General features: G+C 42.6%; 1 protein-coding gene across 2 annotated transcripts in view; it reads right to left on the bottom strand.

The window, feature by feature from the left end:
- The window catches only part of ADGRL2 (adhesion G protein-coupled receptor L2), a 183,343-nt gene extending 175,867 nt beyond the window's left edge, over positions 1-7,476 (bottom strand). For both annotated transcript variants that reach the window (XM_040987340.1, XM_040987348.1), the window contains exon 1: positions 7,361-7,476. The gene's annotated coding sequence lies outside the window, so the exon portion shown is untranslated. The remainder of the gene's footprint in view (positions 1-7,360) is intronic.
- Positions 7,477-18,948: the final 11,472 nt, after the last annotated feature.

Genomic DNA, 18,948 nt, shown 5'->3' with positions numbered 1-18,948 from the left:
CAAAATCGACATCTTCTAAGCACATTTTTCAATGAATTTACTCAAGTTCCTTGGAATTTACACCAAACTAACTAGGGCTTTCCATAGTTTACCACAATGCTTAACAAAACCTATATACTAAACTAAAAACACCAAATTAAAGTTAGGGTCAAATATTCCAGTTGCTCCTCTGACGGCCATCACATTAGATCAAGAAAGATGCCATGATTTTGGGACTTCAGTGCCTTAGTTCCAATGACCAGCCATTCATCCCTGGCTCTCAGACAAACCATTTCCTCAAGCTTTTTCTTCAAGCATTTTTTTTTAAAAATCATCACTACCTGTCCAACCTTTGAGAGTAACTTAACCAGCAAAAAGATTTTAACAGAATAGTCTCAATTTTTTAGATAACATCATTTAATTACAGTAATATGAGTGCTTAAGTATTTTTCAACCTTTCAGCCTTCAATCAAGATTGGAAGAGATGAATATTTGGGTGGAGCTACAGTAATTAGTGTTATGTAAAAGAGAAGTTAACCAACCTAATTGTGATCTATCTTTGAAACAGAAATGTTTTCATCTTTCTTAGAAATCGCTACAACAGAGTTATCTATTTAGGTAACAAGAACTAAGATTTAAATGATAGGATGATAGCAGAGCACTCCAAACATCAGGATTTCAAGTTCTTTTCAGGACTGGCAGAAGTCACCAATTGTAACACTTTATCAAAACCATTAATGTGTTGTTTCTTTTAGCAAGGCATTTTTGCAAGTAATCTGACAAATCTTCTTTACAATGAATGCTTTTCATCTCAAAAATATTGCCTTAAAAATGACTGAACTTTTGTTTCACATGAACCTTTTCTGTTAAAAAGCACATGCCAGGACTCAAAACCAGTAAAGGGGAAATATTAGGAGGCAAAGTGCTATAGTCTTTTAAGGAACTTTCTCTTAATAAAAAATAAATACATAAAAATAATATGACACAAAATCCTTCAATTTCCAAAGCTGTATTTCACTCAGAATTCAAGTACTCCAAATCTGTAATTTTAAGTATTCACAATTGGGCAAGCAGTGTGGATTCTTGCACATTTTTTCCCTTAGGTAAGTAACAGATGCTCACACCTTAGAAGTGAGTGTAATTCTCTCATTCCACATCACACCTGTCAGTCGACTATTATTTCAACATGTATCCACAAAAGTTAGGTCAAATAAATATTTTTATAGAAAATAAAGCAATGATATTTTATGACTAAGGTTTGCGGATTTCCAGTCACGACCGCTCAGTCTCAATCCTCATATTCCTATTTAACTTTAGACACTGAAATATTATTTTAAATATTTTTTTTAAATGAAAAACTTCGATAGCGATCAAATAAAGATCTAGCCTTAAGGAAACCTTCGATTGTAAAGGTCTCTTCTTGCTCATGTAAAGCAAGGAAACACCCAGAAGCCTGGTGTTAATGTTTCTGCTGATTGTGAAAATTGCAGCAATAAAAACTCCAACTGCTTGTCTTCAATTAAGATCTGTCTATTTATATTTGTTTTTATAACATTTGGAAGTTTTGTTGTCTGCTTTGATGTTAGTCACTTATAAAGCAGAGACTCAAAAGCCTGGAAAAAACTTATATGTATTAGAAATTCTCAAGTCGAAACTTGGAGTAAGTGGTTTATTCCACCCCACGCATTTCAATGCTCTGACTTCCCCAACTACCTGCTCCCAGAGCAATCTGCATTTCTAAATTCATTTTCTGTTGCCAACACATAGTAACCCAGTGATTGAAAATGGCAGCTGAAGTGCTTCTACAACACATTAATTTTTCTCTAAGTAGTCTAATTTTGTCATCCTAACATTGAAAAATCTTCTTCCTGCATTTTCCACCTTTAGAGATTCGCTGAATTCAGGATCACCTTCATACAAAATGAAGAGTGGTGTTTTCAAGACAATTTTTAGATTATCACTAATAGCTCTAAGGATAATGTGTTTTCTTTATAACACTCTGCATTCAAAGCAGACTAGTTAACAGCAACTTAAGTGCAATAATAGCAATTACATCAATGTGGGCTTTTTTTTTAACCACTGAAGTACTTCTAGACAAGCGAAGGATCAATCTGATAAATATATTAAATATACTATCAGAGAATGAGTTCAGGGTAATGATATACTATTCCAATGGCACTAAAAATTCTCATTTTAATCTGAAAAAAAAACAGCACCCTATTAAACTAAGGCCTTGGAATGTTAAACAATTAATAATGGCTTTTCGCCTCTGAAATCGCTGTAGAGTTATCATTAATAAGATAAAAGCAAAGAGTCTAAATGTTAGTAAATAATCCTCCTCCAGTGACCGATATCAATGAAATTTCAGAAACCAAGCGCCAAAGGTAAAACTAGTAAGGAAAAAAGGTTGATATCTACCCAAAACCTTCCTTGAAACGCATTTTGATCTTAAAATCAGGTTTTGTAAAATCTTCAAATTAATTCTTCTCTACAAGTTGAAGATGAAAGTTCTCCCCTGATCGGTCCGCTCTCATAAACTGACCCAAACGCTCCAACCTCTCATCCGTCCAGCTTTCATTCAGACAGTGGGCTGTCAGGAGAAAATCAGAGCGCGGAATGATCTGCACAGGAAGGACAAGAGCAAGCACGCGACGAACACTGTGGAAACGAAATCCACTGCCACCTAAATCCTAGAGTTCACCGCGCTTTACAGAACACCAAAGACCGGAAACAACCCAATCTGTAAACAGAATCACCTCTACTCAGACACAATCCATAAAATCCCCTTTCCAAGTTTACACCTGACAAGAGACATTGTGCTAGTCAACTTCACGTCCAATTCTTAATTTCTCAACATCCTTCACTTTTCTCCTCTAGTAATGTACCAAGTATATGAAAAAATTAGTTTGTCACAGGGACCAGCAACTGTCCCTTTATCACAAAATTTGTCTTGTTTTATAGACTAATTAGAAACCTTTCTAATCTACTGACAAAGTGCATTTCGTAGAAAAGCACTAAGTTAGGAGGAAAAGCCTTCTCTGTCTTCCACTGCAGGGACCCAGAAGACAGGCAACAGTGGCTATCCTAATAAAAGGTCGCCCTTTTTCTAGGAACGAACCATTTATCGATAGAAAATAATTGTCTTGCCATTTGCAAGTGCCCCACAGCAACAGACAATGTTTTTGGCTCACATAATTACAAAACAGTAAAAGTTCAGAAACACAGCCTAAATCCACCTCCCTATTTTTACCCTTTACAATTCTCATTGCCCTTTGGGCCTCTGCTTGGAAGCAAATGGAAGACAGGCTGAAGTTTTCTCAATTGAGCTGAAGCTAAGAAACCTTTGATATGCTAATATCCCCTTCAAACGGTAAGAATTCACACTTGCATTAATTCAAACAATTTGTGCAGAATGATGTGAAATGGCACCTCTTTTAGAGGCAAGCAACAAAAGGAGAGAATCAGGAATGTCTGAAGAAACTAAACAACAGAACATTTGTTCTGTAGTATTCTTTCTATCACGCATAAATTTATGGAAGGGTTGAGGGGAGGGAAAACAAAAAAGTTCCTTAATACACCTGAACAGAAGTAGCTTTTCTTACAAAAGGGTTTCTCCAGCAGTGCCAGCATGCTAAATTTAAAGTTACAAAGTTAACCTTTACTAGGTCAGAACACTGCCACCGCGTCTGGGAGCGCTGTCAGATACCCACCCTAAAAAAAAAAAAAAAAAAGAGCTATGGGCACACCGTGCCTCTTCAGCACGTATCTTTTGAAGTTTGCCCCAATATCTTCTGTAGTTTGCCCCAAATCAAACCCGAGGTACCCCGACAGGTAATTATTTACCCAACGATGTGACTTTCTTCATTGTGCAACTCCAAGGGAGCAAAGAGCAAAGTCGGTGGGGCCCGTCCCAGACATAAACACTGGCAGGGCAATGAATGAACCAGCTATGTCCCTCGGTTAATCTACGCTCTGGAAAAGGGGAAGCGAAGTACACGCGCCGTGTGAAGAATGCAGCAGAAAAATCAAAGAACTGGGGGCGGGGTGAGAAGGAGGGTGCCTCAGAACCTGGCCTTTGTAACGGGAACCATATGGCTGGTGGCTGCGGCTCAGACGCTCCCCGGCTGCAGGGAGAAGCTGCTGAGCAGCCTGACACCTTTCATGAAACAGGAGGAAAACATTTCCTCGGTCTGCCGCTGAGACACCACAGTTCGCATCAAGAAGAACGGAATGAGGGGGCTGAGGAAGGGGGGAGAGAGCCGGGGTGGGGGACAGTCCCCGGAACACCGCAGAGGGCAAGAAGGCCTCCACCGGACTTGAGTCTCCACCGGCGCTGAGGAACCAAAGGATAAAAACAGGACAGGACAGACGCACGCTCCTAAGAGTCTCCATTCGGGGACACCTTGGCACCAACTGAAACTGGCTGCGGTGTCCCCTGATCCCAAACCCGGGAGTTGGGAGAAAGGAACAAACTTTACTGGTCCCAAACGAAAAGCATCTCGCAAGCCCGCCTCCTGCTGCTGGGCGCGCTCGCCCTCTGCCCGAGGGTCGTCCCAGCCAATGTAGACGCCCACGCCGGTGATCCCGGAGTCCCCGTCTCCTCGTGCCCCTCCCACGCCTTCTCGTCCTGCTCCCCACCCCGCACCTCCCCTTTCCTCCCAGCCCCCCAGCCCGCACCAATCTCGCCGGCTCCCCAACCCCGCCAGGAGCCCCACATCCCGGGAACTTTCCCCTGCAGGCCCACCGCGGCCCGCTGCTGCCCTCTCTGGGAGGCTCCCAGCCCTCTTCGGGGCCCCGCCAGGTCCAGCCTAGCCACCCTCCCGTCCCGGGGGCCGCCCCCTCAGCGGCCACCCGCCACCCCCTCATCGCTGCCGGGCCCCGCGCCGGTCCAGCCGCATCTAGCTGCGCCACGCAGTCCTCCTCATCTCTCCACACCGCCGTAACCAGCGAAAAGAGACGGCCCGCAACAACTCCCGCACTCCGCCCCCTCGCTGAACTCGTTTCCCAGCGCTCGGCCTCCCGCTTCCCCTCCAACCCGGGACAGGTCGCGAGCGGACGGGCGGAGGGTCCGCAGGAGGCAGGGCTCAGTCTCCCCGCCGCGCCCCCGCACCGCCAGGGAAGTGCCAAGGACGAGCGCTTCCCGACCCCACGCCCCAACCTGTCCGTAAAGGAGCAGGAGATTCGGCCCCTTTCTACTCTAAGCTTTTCAGAAATCCAAGCACGCAGGACTCCCGGGGCCCCCACCCCGGCGTCCCCGGCAACCGGGCAACCTCGGAGCGCCGCAGCAGCTGGGAGAGGAAACGGGGCAACCGGCCGCACGGGGCCGGGAGTTGTGCATTTCGACCTCTGAGCAGCCGAGGTTGGGGACAGGGCAAGGGGCCAGCAGCCCGAGGCCCCCGGGTCTCCCCACCCAAACCCCCGCCCCACGGCCCGGCCTGGGAGAAACAGACGCGCGCCGAGCCCCGGCTGAACCCCTGCGCCCTCCACCTCCAGCACCCACCCCCGGGCGGGAGGCGCAAAGCAAACAGGTCTCCGAAGCCAGCCATAGAGGCACATTGTTCGCTGCCGCGGCTCTTACCTCGGTCTGCGAGCGCGCCCCCGGGGGAGGGTCGTCAGGCGGTGGGGACCCCGCGGGGAGAGGCGCCGAGGGCAGCGGCCACCCGGGCCGGGGAGGGCCGAGGCCAGTCCCGCCGGGTCCGCGAGGGAGGCAGCGGCGCGGCGCTCTGGCCGGACACGGCGCCGCTGCTCGGCGCGTCCTCCTGCTCGGCCGCCGCCGCCGCCTCCAGCCAAGCAGCCAGCGCCGGGCGGCTCCTGGGGCTATGTCAACATTTTCCCCGCAGTTCCCGCACGCCGCTCGGCCAGAGAGGTCTTGCACACTCACGCACACGCCCCCAGCCTGCACGCTCCCTTAGGGGGTTCGAGCTCGGGACTCAGCGCGCCGGCGGCGGTGCAAGCAACAGCCCGACGGAGGCGCCAAGACTTGGGGAGTCCCCCCTCCACCCCCGGCAGCGGCGGCAGACGCCGACAGAGGCGCGAGGCCAACTCAGTTTGTCAGCCGAGCCCACGGTGCGCGCCGGCCGGGCTGCGGGCCCTCGCGCCGACCCTGCGGCCTGGGGCGGGAGAAGGCGGCGGCGGCGGCCCCTCCTCACATTTCGGGACTGCCGGCCCGGTGAGCCGCGCGGCCCACTGCTCCGAGAACGGCTGCAGGCGCGGACTCGGGCTCAGGGACGCAGCGGGGGTTTGCGGGGTGGGGAGAGCCGGGCAGAGCCACGCGCCACGCACAGCCACCGAGAGACGGAGAGATGCCCCGCAACAATCCCAAAGAATTCTCCGGTAAGCTCCCGCCTTCGCTCCGGCACCTCGGCGTGTGTGTGAGCGGCTCGAGAGTGAGAGGGGGAGAAAGGGAGCGCGAGCCAGAGGGAGCGAGGCTGGGGAGTGCGAAGTCCTGACACGGACTCAGCGAGGTCTGAACTGGAGTCACCTCCAGCCGCCGCCTCCGCCTCCGCACAGAGTCCCCACCTCCGCCGCCCCCACCCCCGGGTCCGGCTAATCATATAAACATATTGGTGTGTACGGCGGCAAAGGACAAATCTCTCCCTCCTGGTTTTTTTTTCCAAGCAAGGGGCTCAGGCAAACTCTAAAGGAGATTACGGGCAGGCTAAGTACAAAACGTGGAGCAGATAATCTATAACTCATTGCCACCCAATGGCCATTTTCCACTCCATTTGAGCAGCTGCGGCGGCAGAGCGCCCGAGCGGGGAGGGGGAAGCGGGAGGCGAAGGGCCACTCACGGGCTCCAGCGGATCGGTGGCGACGGCGGTCGAGCGGCCGCCGGAGGACGGGCCGGCCCCGGCTCGGCCGGCGGGGCGGCCGCAGGGCTGTCCGGGCGGCGGCAGCGGCGGCGGGGGAGAACGCGCACGGCCGCGGAACGCGCCCCGGAGGCGGCCTGCGCCGGTTCGCGCCCCTCCCCTCCCCAGGGACTCTCGCACCGCCCCCCCACCCCCCGCCAAGCGTACCCCGGGTCCCAGAGCTTTGCATTCAGTCTCCCCCGCACCACCGCCTCCGCACACCCCAACATTTACACACCCCTTCCACCCCTCCCCTCCCCACCCCGAACTCCACTCACTGCGCGCTCGATCCTTGGCGCGCTCCGTTGGCGCGCGCTCAGCATCCTGCGCACAAACACGCACTTGAAAAACATTTATTTTATTTCTGGAACGGGGTGAAGGTATTTGGGAGAGCTCGGGCCTCGGCGGCGGGGAGCGGGGGGGGGAGTGGCTGGCGGCGGCGTGGGCGCCCCCTTCCCCGAGCCCCTCCAGGCCCAGGAGCTTCCCGCTTGCCCGGACTTCGCCCAGGCGCTCAGGATGCGCCTTCTACCCACCCCGTCTCCAGGTTTTCTCTCTTCTCCACGTAGCAACCCGGAGGCCCAGAAACTTTTAGTTTCCGCAGCCCTCCTTTTGTGTGACTGCTCGCTGGCAAAAGCCCGTCTGTTCGCCGCGGCTGCCTCCGTCCGGCTGCGGCGCGCAGGGGACGCTCCAGGGTTAATACGTCTTTGATACCTGAGATTTCCGGCGCGCTCGTTAATGAAAGTTACATTTTTTTTTTTAAATTGAGATGACTTCTTCTTTGTAGTTACCACGAGCTAGCTAAACTTTGACTTTATTGACTATATTTCACAAGAGCGTTTTGTTTGTTTTTGATTAAACTCCCCAGGATAAGCAACGGAAGGAAAGGAGACTCTTAGCTCGACACTCTACATTCGCGAGTACGCCCGGGCTGCTCCGAGTTCTGTTTGCCTCATTTCCTTACATTGAAACTGCTCTTGTTCTTGTCCTCGGAGCACATTTCCTTGTCCTTTCTGTTTGGCAGTGTCAGCACCCAGCCAAGCAGAGCCAGCCAGGGACCCCACGCCCAAACACACATACCCCAAACCAATGGCATGTGTCTTCTGCATCCGAATTCTTGTTTTAATTACAAAAGTTTTGAGACAAAAGTAACTTCAGTTTTCAGATTTTTTTCCCCCTCCTGAATCATGGATTCTACTAATACGCACAGCATTTTGCAACTTGGCTTCCGAGAAGAGCTGATTCTCCGAGATTTAAAACCTCCAGAAAGGGGAGATGAAATGTGAGCTTCTTTGCCTTCAGAAGCAGTCTGTGCTTTTTTGTTCCTGCGGGTATCCTATAGTCATCATACTTCAAAAATGATTCCCAACAACGTGATTAAAATGTCAACAGTAGATTATTCAAAATACAAGAAGATTCTAAACACCTATCAGTATTTTGTCACAGAGCCAAATACGAGTACTACTAAAGTGAGTCCAACTGTTGGTCAAGTTTGTTCTTGACTTGTAGAACATCATAAATTACGTGTACATATGTCCAAATAACGAGAACATGTGTTTTCTTTATCATTCTCAGATTAAATCAAGGATGCTTGGTAATCCAGTGTCTTCTGCTTCATGTAGTGATGTGTGTATATTCTCACAGTTTCAAAGGATGAAAGAAGCAATTTAAACATTTTGTGTTTTAAACTGCAAATGCACTTCCACTTGGAATTTTTCAGATTAAAAAAAAATACATATAGTGTTTAAATAAATGTTACCCACACAGGATATAAGGTGTGTGTGGAGCAGGGGAGGAGATACAGGTATGCAGGACTGGTGTGAAACCTTACAACGTGCCAAAGTTATGTCTGTCACATTTTATATACACAACAAATCTATCTGGGAAATTACTACCAGCTATTTAATAGTAGAAGGCATAATTGTGTCATTCTCAGAGCTCCAAGGCCATTTATATCACAGTCTTCTTTGGAATGTGAAATTACTCAGAATTGTAGGACACAATATGTCAAACTAACAATCTGCATTTACCAAAAACTGTTAGCCCTTTCTTTTGTGTAGTTTTCAAGGTTTTCACTCACCCGGGCATGACTCACAAGAAACCTCAGTGAATGCACAGATCATTCTAATCCTATTTCCTCTGGGGAAGCAAAACTTCGGCTGAAGTTTTTATTTAGTGAGCTTAGTAAGCAATCAATAGACTTTTTTTTTTTTTTTGCTTGAATTAAGCTGGCCATATGTTGGCTCATTTACTTATTTATTTAACTGTCCCAGAAAGAATCTCTGGAAGAATGCCTTGGCTACATTTCGTAGGTCTGATGCTGCTTGATGCTGAGGACCTTAAATGACTCCCTCTGCACCGTGCTCCTAAAGGGTCTGCACATAGCACAAAGAAGGGATGCCTGGAGAGGGAAGAGCTTATCCAGAGACAGGGAAAACTCATAAAGAGAGAAAATACATCATACAAGTTTCATATCTTAGTTCAATAGGATGTATATTCATAAGAATTCAAAAGATTCAACATTTTTTTTTCCTAAATAATCTTGCCATGTTTTCCTTATAACATGTAAAAGAATTCCATCTTGGGAAAATATTTTAATATTTAAGAATTTTTATTTTCTGGGCTCAGCATGGTAGCCTAGCAGTTAAAGTCTTCACCTTGCATGTGCCAGGATCCATTATGGGCACCGGTTCTAATCCTGTCGGCCCTGCTTCCCATCCAGCTCCCTGCTTGTGGCCTGGGAAAGCAGCCAAGGATAGCCCAAAGTCTTGGGACCCTGCACCCGCATGGGAGACCCAGAAGAAGCTCCTGGCTCCTGGCTTCAGATCAGCACAGCTCTGGCCATTGTGGCCACTTTGGGAGTGAATCATCTGATGTAAGATCTTCCTCTCTGTCTCTCCTCCTCTCTGTGTATCTTTCTAATAAAAACAAATAAATCTTTTTTAAAAAGAATTTTTACTTTCTGCTGTTTAGAAACCATGTTTCAACCTTCTTTGTATATCCAGAGTGTTCAATTGCATTGATATATTCAAGATGAAGTTGTTAGCCATAAGGTTGCCATTAATGAACATGTAAATGACACACACCAGGGCATATCCACATCCAGAAAGCACAATTACCTGACACTTCTTGACAATTCAAGACATAATTTATAAACAATACAGGTGTTATGGTAGGAAAAAAATGAAAAGCTTGATAATGTCTGCAGATGTGACCAAGTTCAGACTCAGGGGCATTGAAGTATGTTGTCCATTCCCTATAACGCAATCAACTGAACAACTCAATCTATAGTATTATTCAATGGCAAAATCATTGACTTATTCATAATACTTGCTAATTGTTTATAAAAATAAATTCTACTTAGGACAAAGGAAACACCCGTTTCCATTTGTTTTATGTTAAATCAACATCTAACCACTCATGGTGATTTCATTCAAAGAAAACAGAAGGAACTCATTAGTTTATGTGGTTAGAGAGATTGATGGGCTTCAAACATTTTAACCATACATGTTTTTTCCAACTGTAGAAACTCATGTTTTTAATTTAAGTGACTTCTAAAAACCAGAGATTATTTTATTCTATGGATGCACAATATTTTTGATACTAAAATTATGCTAATTTTCAAACGAATTTACCACCCAAATATCTTTGTTTAGAAGGGGGTTAACAGGTGCTTGCCACAATTCTTGTGCAAATAGTAATGGAGTTAGATACCAGATCAAAGACTCAGAACAAGTATGAAAATGGACCATAGTTGCAAAATATTGCTGTTAATGTAAGTCAGTGTAGCACAGTCAGTAGCTTCTCCACTCGCCCTGCTCTGGTTAAGCTTAACATTCTGCAGATAAGCCAGTTCAAAAAGGCGATACATCAGGGTACCATGTAGGGAAAATATTGAGGTTTGACTATGTGCCAAACATTTCTTTGACATCTGAACTATTAAGCTATAGAGATCAATGAGGGAAGGCTGTGTCTTCTAGGAAGTGTGTTTCTATCTGTGATGAATGCTTGCGAAAGTTCTCAGAAGTAATAAACAAAACACATGTGGAACCACTCTAGTATGTAATGCAGAAATACAAATAAAATTAGCTGGATTATATCCTTTTCTTTGTCGTTACTGTTTGATGATGCTTAGTGATGAAACTATTTTTCACTTCTCTAGAAAAGAAGCTATTTTAGCGCTCTAGAACACATCAAAGCCATGTGTGAATACCAAGCTTGACTAGAACTGGTTGAAAGTGACTAGCTTTTGTTTTTCATTTTTGCTTTGCCATGCATGTAGGCAGAAAAGAAATCAAAACTCATTTTCCATGAAAGCAAAAACATATGAAAGCATTTGGCAAAGCCAGTAAGTTTTTAGCTATTCAACCAGCTCCCTATGCTGAATAGATTTTGTCCAAGAAGGCCAAATTTTATCCAAAATGTTGACATTCAGTTGCCAAAAGTAATGACATCTTAAAATATAAATATGTACTGTGCTTATTTAGAATTACATAATCACATATTAATACTCATCATTTTATAATTAATACTTTTAAAAAGTTATCCACCATTACAGCTGGTAGCTTGAATCTGGACGTTTGAAGTTTTTATATGTGGATTTTAGTACTGGCATTATGGCTCTGCCCTGCCAATCCAGCTCCCTGCTGGCACACATGGAAAACAGCAGAAAATGATCCGGTGCTTGGGCCTCTCCCACCCACATGGGAGACGTGGGAGTAGCTCCTGGCTCCTGGCTTTAGCCAGGCTCAACTCTGGCTATTACAGCCATTTGGGGAGAGAACCAGCAGATGGGAGTTCTGTCTGTCTTTCCCTCTGTCTCACAAACTGCCTTTCAGGTATACACGTTGCTTAAAAAAAAAAAAAAGATTATACATATTATATTTAATGGTGTATTTATTTATTTGAAAGAGAGAGAAATCCTCCACCTCACTACCACCCCCACACCAGATGGCCCCAACAGCCAGGGCTTAGCCAAGCCGAAGCCAGGAGCCAGGAGCTTTATATGGTTCTCCCCCATGGATGGCAGGGGCTCAGACACTTGGGCCATCCTCCTCTGCTTTTCTTAAACCGTTAGCAAAAGGGCATCCAGGACAGGAACAAGGACCTGGCAAGCAGTGCAAGTGGTAGCTGCACTTGATATACCATGACACTAGCCCTAGGATTATGAAATTTTATATCATTCCAATTATGATGCTCAAAAGTCAACCAATTGTAAAAGATACTGCTTGTAATCACTGTTCAAGCAGTCTTAGACAAGTCACAATCTTTCTTTAGCATAGATTGTTCCCACGACCCTTGTTAATCTCTGCACCTTGAGAATTTTCTATAATTGGGTTGTATAGATCTTCTTCTGTCAATGCGTCTGCCAAACTACAAAATGTAACTAATAAAAACACATTTTATACAAAATCTTCTATAACAATCTTTTAAAGCCATTTTGTTCCTCTTACATACTTATTTTCTTATTAGAATTATATGATTTAAAACTAGACCTTCCCTTCCATTTACAGTGTATACAACCTTCTTGACCAACAAAAATAAAGATGAAATTTATTCAAACATTCCTTAAGGTTGTTGAAGTTAAACAAAGAGTTCCGTGATATCATGGCTCATTCTTAGTTAACTGTCCTCCATCACTTGGGTAACGAAAAAAAGGCAAAGTAATGGTTAACAGGAGAAAGAAATCTGTCTGTTCTTAACCCTTAAAGAGAACCACATAGCAATTGCACAGAATAGTCCAAATTTAATTTTTAGTGCCCCTGGGAATGACTTTGACTATTAATGTCATAGTTCATTGCTATATGGCGAAACTTCCAAAAAGCTTTTGAGAGCCAGGAAACAAATACCCGCTAAGCATTTTAGAAAGTGAACCTAAGACATAATTATATCATACTTCTACTGTTTTCATTGTACAATACATAAGAGTGTTTTATAATTATAAAGCCTAAGATAATAATTATTATCTTGCTATTTTTAAACCCAGAATTTGTTTCTTTTTGGCAAATATTTTATGGTTTGAAATTGTGTAACTTCAGATACTTGACCTTGACTTTGGTCAGTCTTTCTGATCATATAAATGAGCTGTGGCCAACCTTTTCCATTATTTCACTTGCCAATTTATAGGATTGTGATTTTTTTTACTCTACTGCTTTATTTTTAAAAGGCCTTTAACTGTTGTGTATATTTTAGTAAAAATAAATTTGAGCATATGGAAGCTAGAACAGCAGTTTGCATAGTGAAATACTGTCTTTTAAACCTAGCTCTCATCACAAAGTTTTGGGGAAGATAATAGAATGTTTTCATCTCAGGTTTCAAGAATAATTTAAATCTGTATAATTCAGTTTTCTACCTGTTGCAGTTCTTTAGAGTGCATCCTTAAGGTCACTGTCAGATCAGTCACTGAGGTCCCCAGACCAAACAATTATGCTGTAATAATAGGCATAGGACTTTGTGATAAGAAAAAATACACTGGAAAGGATGGGTGTTCCTTAACGTTAGCATCCAAAATTTAGAATCATGTTAAATATCATTTGCATATAAAATGATATTAAAATTTCTTGATAGTAGGATTTTGGAGCATCATCTAAATAACATATTCTTTAAATGGTCTCGTTTTAGTGATGACAAATGTGTCTTGGTAAATGAACCACACTTGTGCAATTTCATTATTACCAAAATAACATGTCTACATTTTAACTAAAACAAAGATCATCAGTACATTAAAAGAGTGTCCTTTGCATTTATAAGGATATGACATCAATTTAGGACCATGTCCTTATTACCTGAATTGATAGTCTAAATTCAACTTGTGTATTTTTGACTGTTCAGATAATGTAGAATACATGAAAAAAGCTAATTTCCTATTTTTGAAATGATAATCAAAATGTAATAATTCAGGGTTACTGCTATATGTGATGTGGCATGTCTTAAAGAGATAATGGATACAATATAAAAAAATGCTATGCTTGTTAAAATAAGAAAAATTTAGTGTAAATTTTGGTCATAAAATTTAAAAGCAAGTAACCTAAGAATGTGAACTATTTTCAAGTAATATAGATCCCAAGAACACTATCATTTATCATTTAAAAATAAATGTACAGTAATCAAATAGGGAATCTGAAAAATATTTAAAAGAATGAATTTTGACATTTTCATATAATGACTCAGTATTTGCTTTTTCTCCAGTGCCTTATTACAAAATGATTTTAAGCTGGATGTGTGTGTGTGTGTGTGTGTGTATTTTATGCAGCTGTAGATTTTAGATGGTAATGTTGGCCTGTTTGGTTATGTTAATATTTCTCTACAGGAGGAAATCACAAAATGTCAAAATAGATACGTGTTTGAATATTTAGAAAACAATCTTTAACTACTTATGTAAATTTATAGCTTATCAAATGTTCAGGGTAAAATATTACACCTTACAACTTAAGGAAGTCTATCTTTGCCTGGATTTTCCAGGTAATGAAAGAAGTGTTTAAGTACTCTGTAGTTAGATTATTAACTTCTACAAAACTGAAACAGATGTGTGTCTTAATATGCCATTAAATTTATGATTTACATAGAACCTTTACATACAGCTGAGCACAGGCCAGGGATTCTAATTTGCTCTAGATTTATAATAACCTGATCTGGTTTTTGTAAGTACCGAAACACTTTAAACAAAATTAGAAAGCACTTGTGCTTTGTGATTAAAGATGCAATTCCCTTTGGGATAATGAGAGAAGTTAAAACATGATTCTTTCTTTATGGATGTTTCTATTATAAACAAGAGTGCTATACATTACATATTTTTGTTACTATGATTTCCTTGTTTTTAATTATGAAACTATTGAAGTTCAGTGGAGTCTCAAGTTGCCAAAATTTAGCTGAAGAATGTATACGGAGCTTCACAAAAGCCCTTAACATTTTTTTCTAGGGTTTTAAATTCTTGTTATACAAATACTTGTTTGCCATCATTTTCTAGAGCAGATTATCTTCTTGTTTAAGCAAGGAGACTTAAGTACCGAAAGCATTTTAGACCTGGAAAATGATATGAATAAAATTGTTCAAGACTAATTATTATTGGATTCATATAAATTACAAATAGAAAAGTCTATTTTGTCTTCTTACACAAGTAATAACATTTGTAGCAGTGTTATTGAAGCTTCTTCTTTGTTGTAAATTTTAATAAATCAGCTCCAAAAAAATCAAATCTATAGGAGTGCTTTAAATGCTGTGAATACTGTTCCCTTGAAATTCAGTCAGAAAATGTTGATATAAAAATCATTGTAAGCATTATGTGTGTGTATTTATGTATGTAGAAAATCAGTGCATGCAGAAGTATCAATTCATTAAAAGTTTATTTCTCATAAAACCTTTATTAGCCCTTGAAGTCTTTGCCACTTCATATAAAATGATTTATCTTTTGAATAACAAGGTTCCATTAATCTGTTTGACAAAAGAATTTTTAAATCATTTCAATAATTTATTTGAATGAATTATTTAAATTCTGTAAAATATATATATGCACATGTATATGTATATATCTGTGTCAGTGCATTTGTGTTCTGGCACAATATCCAGGAGAAATAGAAAATAGACTCCAGAATACATTGTCCTTGACTCCACGAGTGTGACTTGGCGCTGCTGCCGACCTGAGCTTTGCTCACCCACCGTGTACACAGGACACCCAGTAGAGGACCACTTGTGCTCCATTTGACACAACAGGTGATTTAACGTCTGAAAACCTTGCATAGTCTTTTCTATATTTTTAATTTTGCATTTTTGCAAACTTTGTTGGCTTTTTTTTTCTTTTTTTTTTGTAATGGAAGGATAATAAAGACAGTTATTATGCACTCTGAAAAACCTGCTTTCCTTTTCAGTGCTCCAGGTACTACTGGAACATGGCAAACGGTTCCCTTCCCCTGAGAAATAAATCATTATTGGAAACAAAGGGCAAATGTGTAGAGAAAAGAAAGACTACACTCAGAAACATAGAAACCCATTCACAAAACTGAGGACACGCAGGCTCACAGAACAGGTGTCGTATTTTTGGCACTCAGAAATTTTAACTTAGAGCCCGGCGGAATAGCATAGCAGTTAAAGTCCTTGCCTCGAACGCACCGGGATCCCATATGAGTGCTGGTTCCATCCAGCTCCCTGCCTGTGGCCTGGGAAAGCAGTCGAGGATGGCCCAAAGCCTTGGGACCCCGCACCTGCATGGGAGACCCAGATGAAGCTCCTGGCTCCTGGCTTTAGACTGGCTCAGCTCCAGCCATTACGACTACTTGGGGAGTGAACCATCGGACCGAAGATCTTACTCTCTGTCTCTCCTCCTCTCTGCATATCTACCTTTCCAATAAAAATTTGTAAATCTTTAAAAAAAAAAAAGAAATTTTAACTAAAGGCAATTTCTTCATAGAACAATCATGAAATTTTCTCTGATAAAGTTCTTGTTCTTTTTCTTGAAGATGCACTTTTCTCATTAAAAAATAATGAGATGATTGAATGATTTCACAACTTTGCTGAGATAGTACATAAACCTCATGACAGGCTCTTCCCAACTTTATTATTTTTGTAAGAATTTATTTTTATTGTAAATTCAGATTTACAGAGAAGAGGAGAGACAGAGAGGAAGATCTTTCATCTTCTAGTTCACTTCCCAACTGGCCGCAATGACCAGAGCTGAGCCAATCCAAAGCCAGGAGCCAGGAGCCTTTTCTGGGTTTCCCACACAGCTACAGAGTTCCAAGGCTTTGGGCCGTCCACTGCTTTCCCAGGCCACAATCAGGGAGCTGGATGGGAAGCAGGGCTGCTGGGATACGAACCGGCACCCATATGGGATCCCGGGCATGCAAGGTGAGAACTTCAGCCACTAGACTACCGTGCTGGGCCCTCAACTTTATTTTTAAATGTGCTGCAAGTTAGCTTCCCTTTAACTATCTCCTACACAAGACACAGTAGGACACTTGGATTTGTTTTTACCTACCCATCTCATTTCTTGGAAACTCCTGCTTTCTCTCGCTTCCTAGGTCTGAGTAGGTGTATTCAGGCTTCACTTTTTGACTCATCCTTTCCATAAATCTGCATTCCCTTTCATTTATTAGAGAGGTTCAAACTTTACACATGCTAAAAGCTGTTCCTGTAGCATTCGGTAACCTTTGAAGCCTGTATGTGCTCCAGTCCTTTGCTTCCCCAGGAGTCCTTAACAATCTCTGATGCCAGGCCCTGGGCCAGAGATGGGGAAGCCCTCCTCCGTCCCATACAGCTTGGCAGAATTGCCGAGCTATCAAGAGAGAGTCACAAACTGCTGGGCAGGCAACAGGCTCTACCATCACTTGTTTTCGAAGAGATACCTACATTTACAACTGTTTACAATGATGCCTTCAACTGCTCCCTGGATGTATTCTTGGATCTAGAAATGGCTCCCAAATTTGAGTCACAAAGGCTGCAGACTTATGCTTTCCACCCTGATATATATACCAATCACACTAAGATCATTTTGAAATATTTCACCTGTTTATAGAAACTTTCTAAAGAACTGGGATTTCTTTGGTGCTATTATTGGTTGATGGAAAACATTTACAGAATAAATCAAAATTAAAATAATGTAATCATGACTACCATTATAATATTTCATGTAATATTAAGGTTATTTGTTTATATTGTCCAAATACTATACCACTGTTTTGCTGATGCAGATATTGTAAATCAGTTAACCCAGGAAAAAATATATATGTTTACTACACAGATACTTATAAGCAAATAAATTTATTATTCAATACATACATTAACTCGCATAATAAATTGAACCATTTACTTAAAATTTTTTATTTTAAAAAATATTCCTTAAGAACATCTAAATATTTAAATATATAAAAGTTTGACTTTTCAAAAAATTAATCCAATAATATTGTGTATGTGCTCCTTCAAGTAAAAAGAAGCACAAATACAGACGAACTATTCAGGAACTTTGTAGTGTTATTAATATTTTCCGTGTCTGTGTGTGAGATAGGTAGGAAATTTCTCAAGGAAGAAATTAAGGCATTTGAATTTATGGGTTAAAAAATGAAGAGATGCTGGTTACTGATCACAATTTACCTAGAATATCTTCCTATTTTCAATTGAGTCCCAACACCTTACAGAAGATAAAAGACAAGTTCAATCTCAACAGTTATAATCAATTAGGGTTTTCAAGAATTGCAATTCGTATCTTGGAACAGTGGTTTTATTAAAACAACATCTTTGGGCCTGGTAGCATAGTGGTTAATGTCCTGGCCTTGCAATCTCGCATATGGGCACCAGTTCGCATGGAGCTCCCTGCCTATGACCTGGGAAAGCAATGGAAAATGACCCAAAGCCTTGGGAGCCTGCACTGGGAAACCTGAAAAAGCTCCTGGCTCCTGGCTTTGGATTGGCTCAGCTCTGGCCGTTGCAGCCACTTGAGGAGTGAGCCAGAAGATGAAAGATCTTTCTATCTCTCGTTCTCTCTGTAATTCTGACTTTCCAACTGGAAAAAAATTTAAAACATTTTAAAAATAAAAAACAAAGATCATCGATGAATTACACATTATGCTAAAAAGCACCAGACTTCTAGTGTTACCTACTTTATGACTAAGTTATCAAAATCTGTAACTGTGTTTCCCAGAGCCAAAAATCAATTACTTTCCTGCCAAATCAGTAGAAAATATTATTGTGACGTGTTGGAAAGTAAATTCACGAATAGAAGTTTTAGAGGCAGGTGATATTCTGACTTTTCTGTGGACAACGAATGTATTTCTTTTTTATTTGCACCCCTATTTTACATTCTTACTCTTTTCAAAATATTAAATAGCATTTTGCTATTCGGAAAAATCATACTGAATAAGATTTTTATCATTCTTTGATGATGTGGAATCTTTGAGGGCCCATCAGAATGAATGCAGGGATCCAGCATTCCGGCACCTAGGGTCCAGCTGCCACTTGGCTTCCCTATCGGAACACCAGGGCAAGTGTTTTTGCTTTGTTTCCAGTGTGGTTTCCTGCTGCTGCATTTGAAGAGGCGCTGGAAGATGGGTTAAGTCCTGGGCCCCTGCCACACAGGTGGAAACCCTGCATGGAGTTCCTGACTTGGGCTTGCCCCAGATGATTTATTCCTCTGGGG

This window comes from Ochotona curzoniae, unplaced genomic scaffold (genome assembly GCF_017591425.1).
Source record: "Ochotona curzoniae isolate NIBS_2020 unplaced genomic scaffold, NIBS_Ocur_1.0 contig_4612, whole genome shotgun sequence".
In the NCBI taxonomy this organism is placed as follows: domain Eukaryota; kingdom Metazoa; phylum Chordata; class Mammalia; order Lagomorpha; family Ochotonidae; genus Ochotona; species Ochotona curzoniae.
The sequence above is the reverse complement of the archived record's forward strand: the minus strand, read 5'-3'. Positions and strand labels throughout refer to the sequence as shown.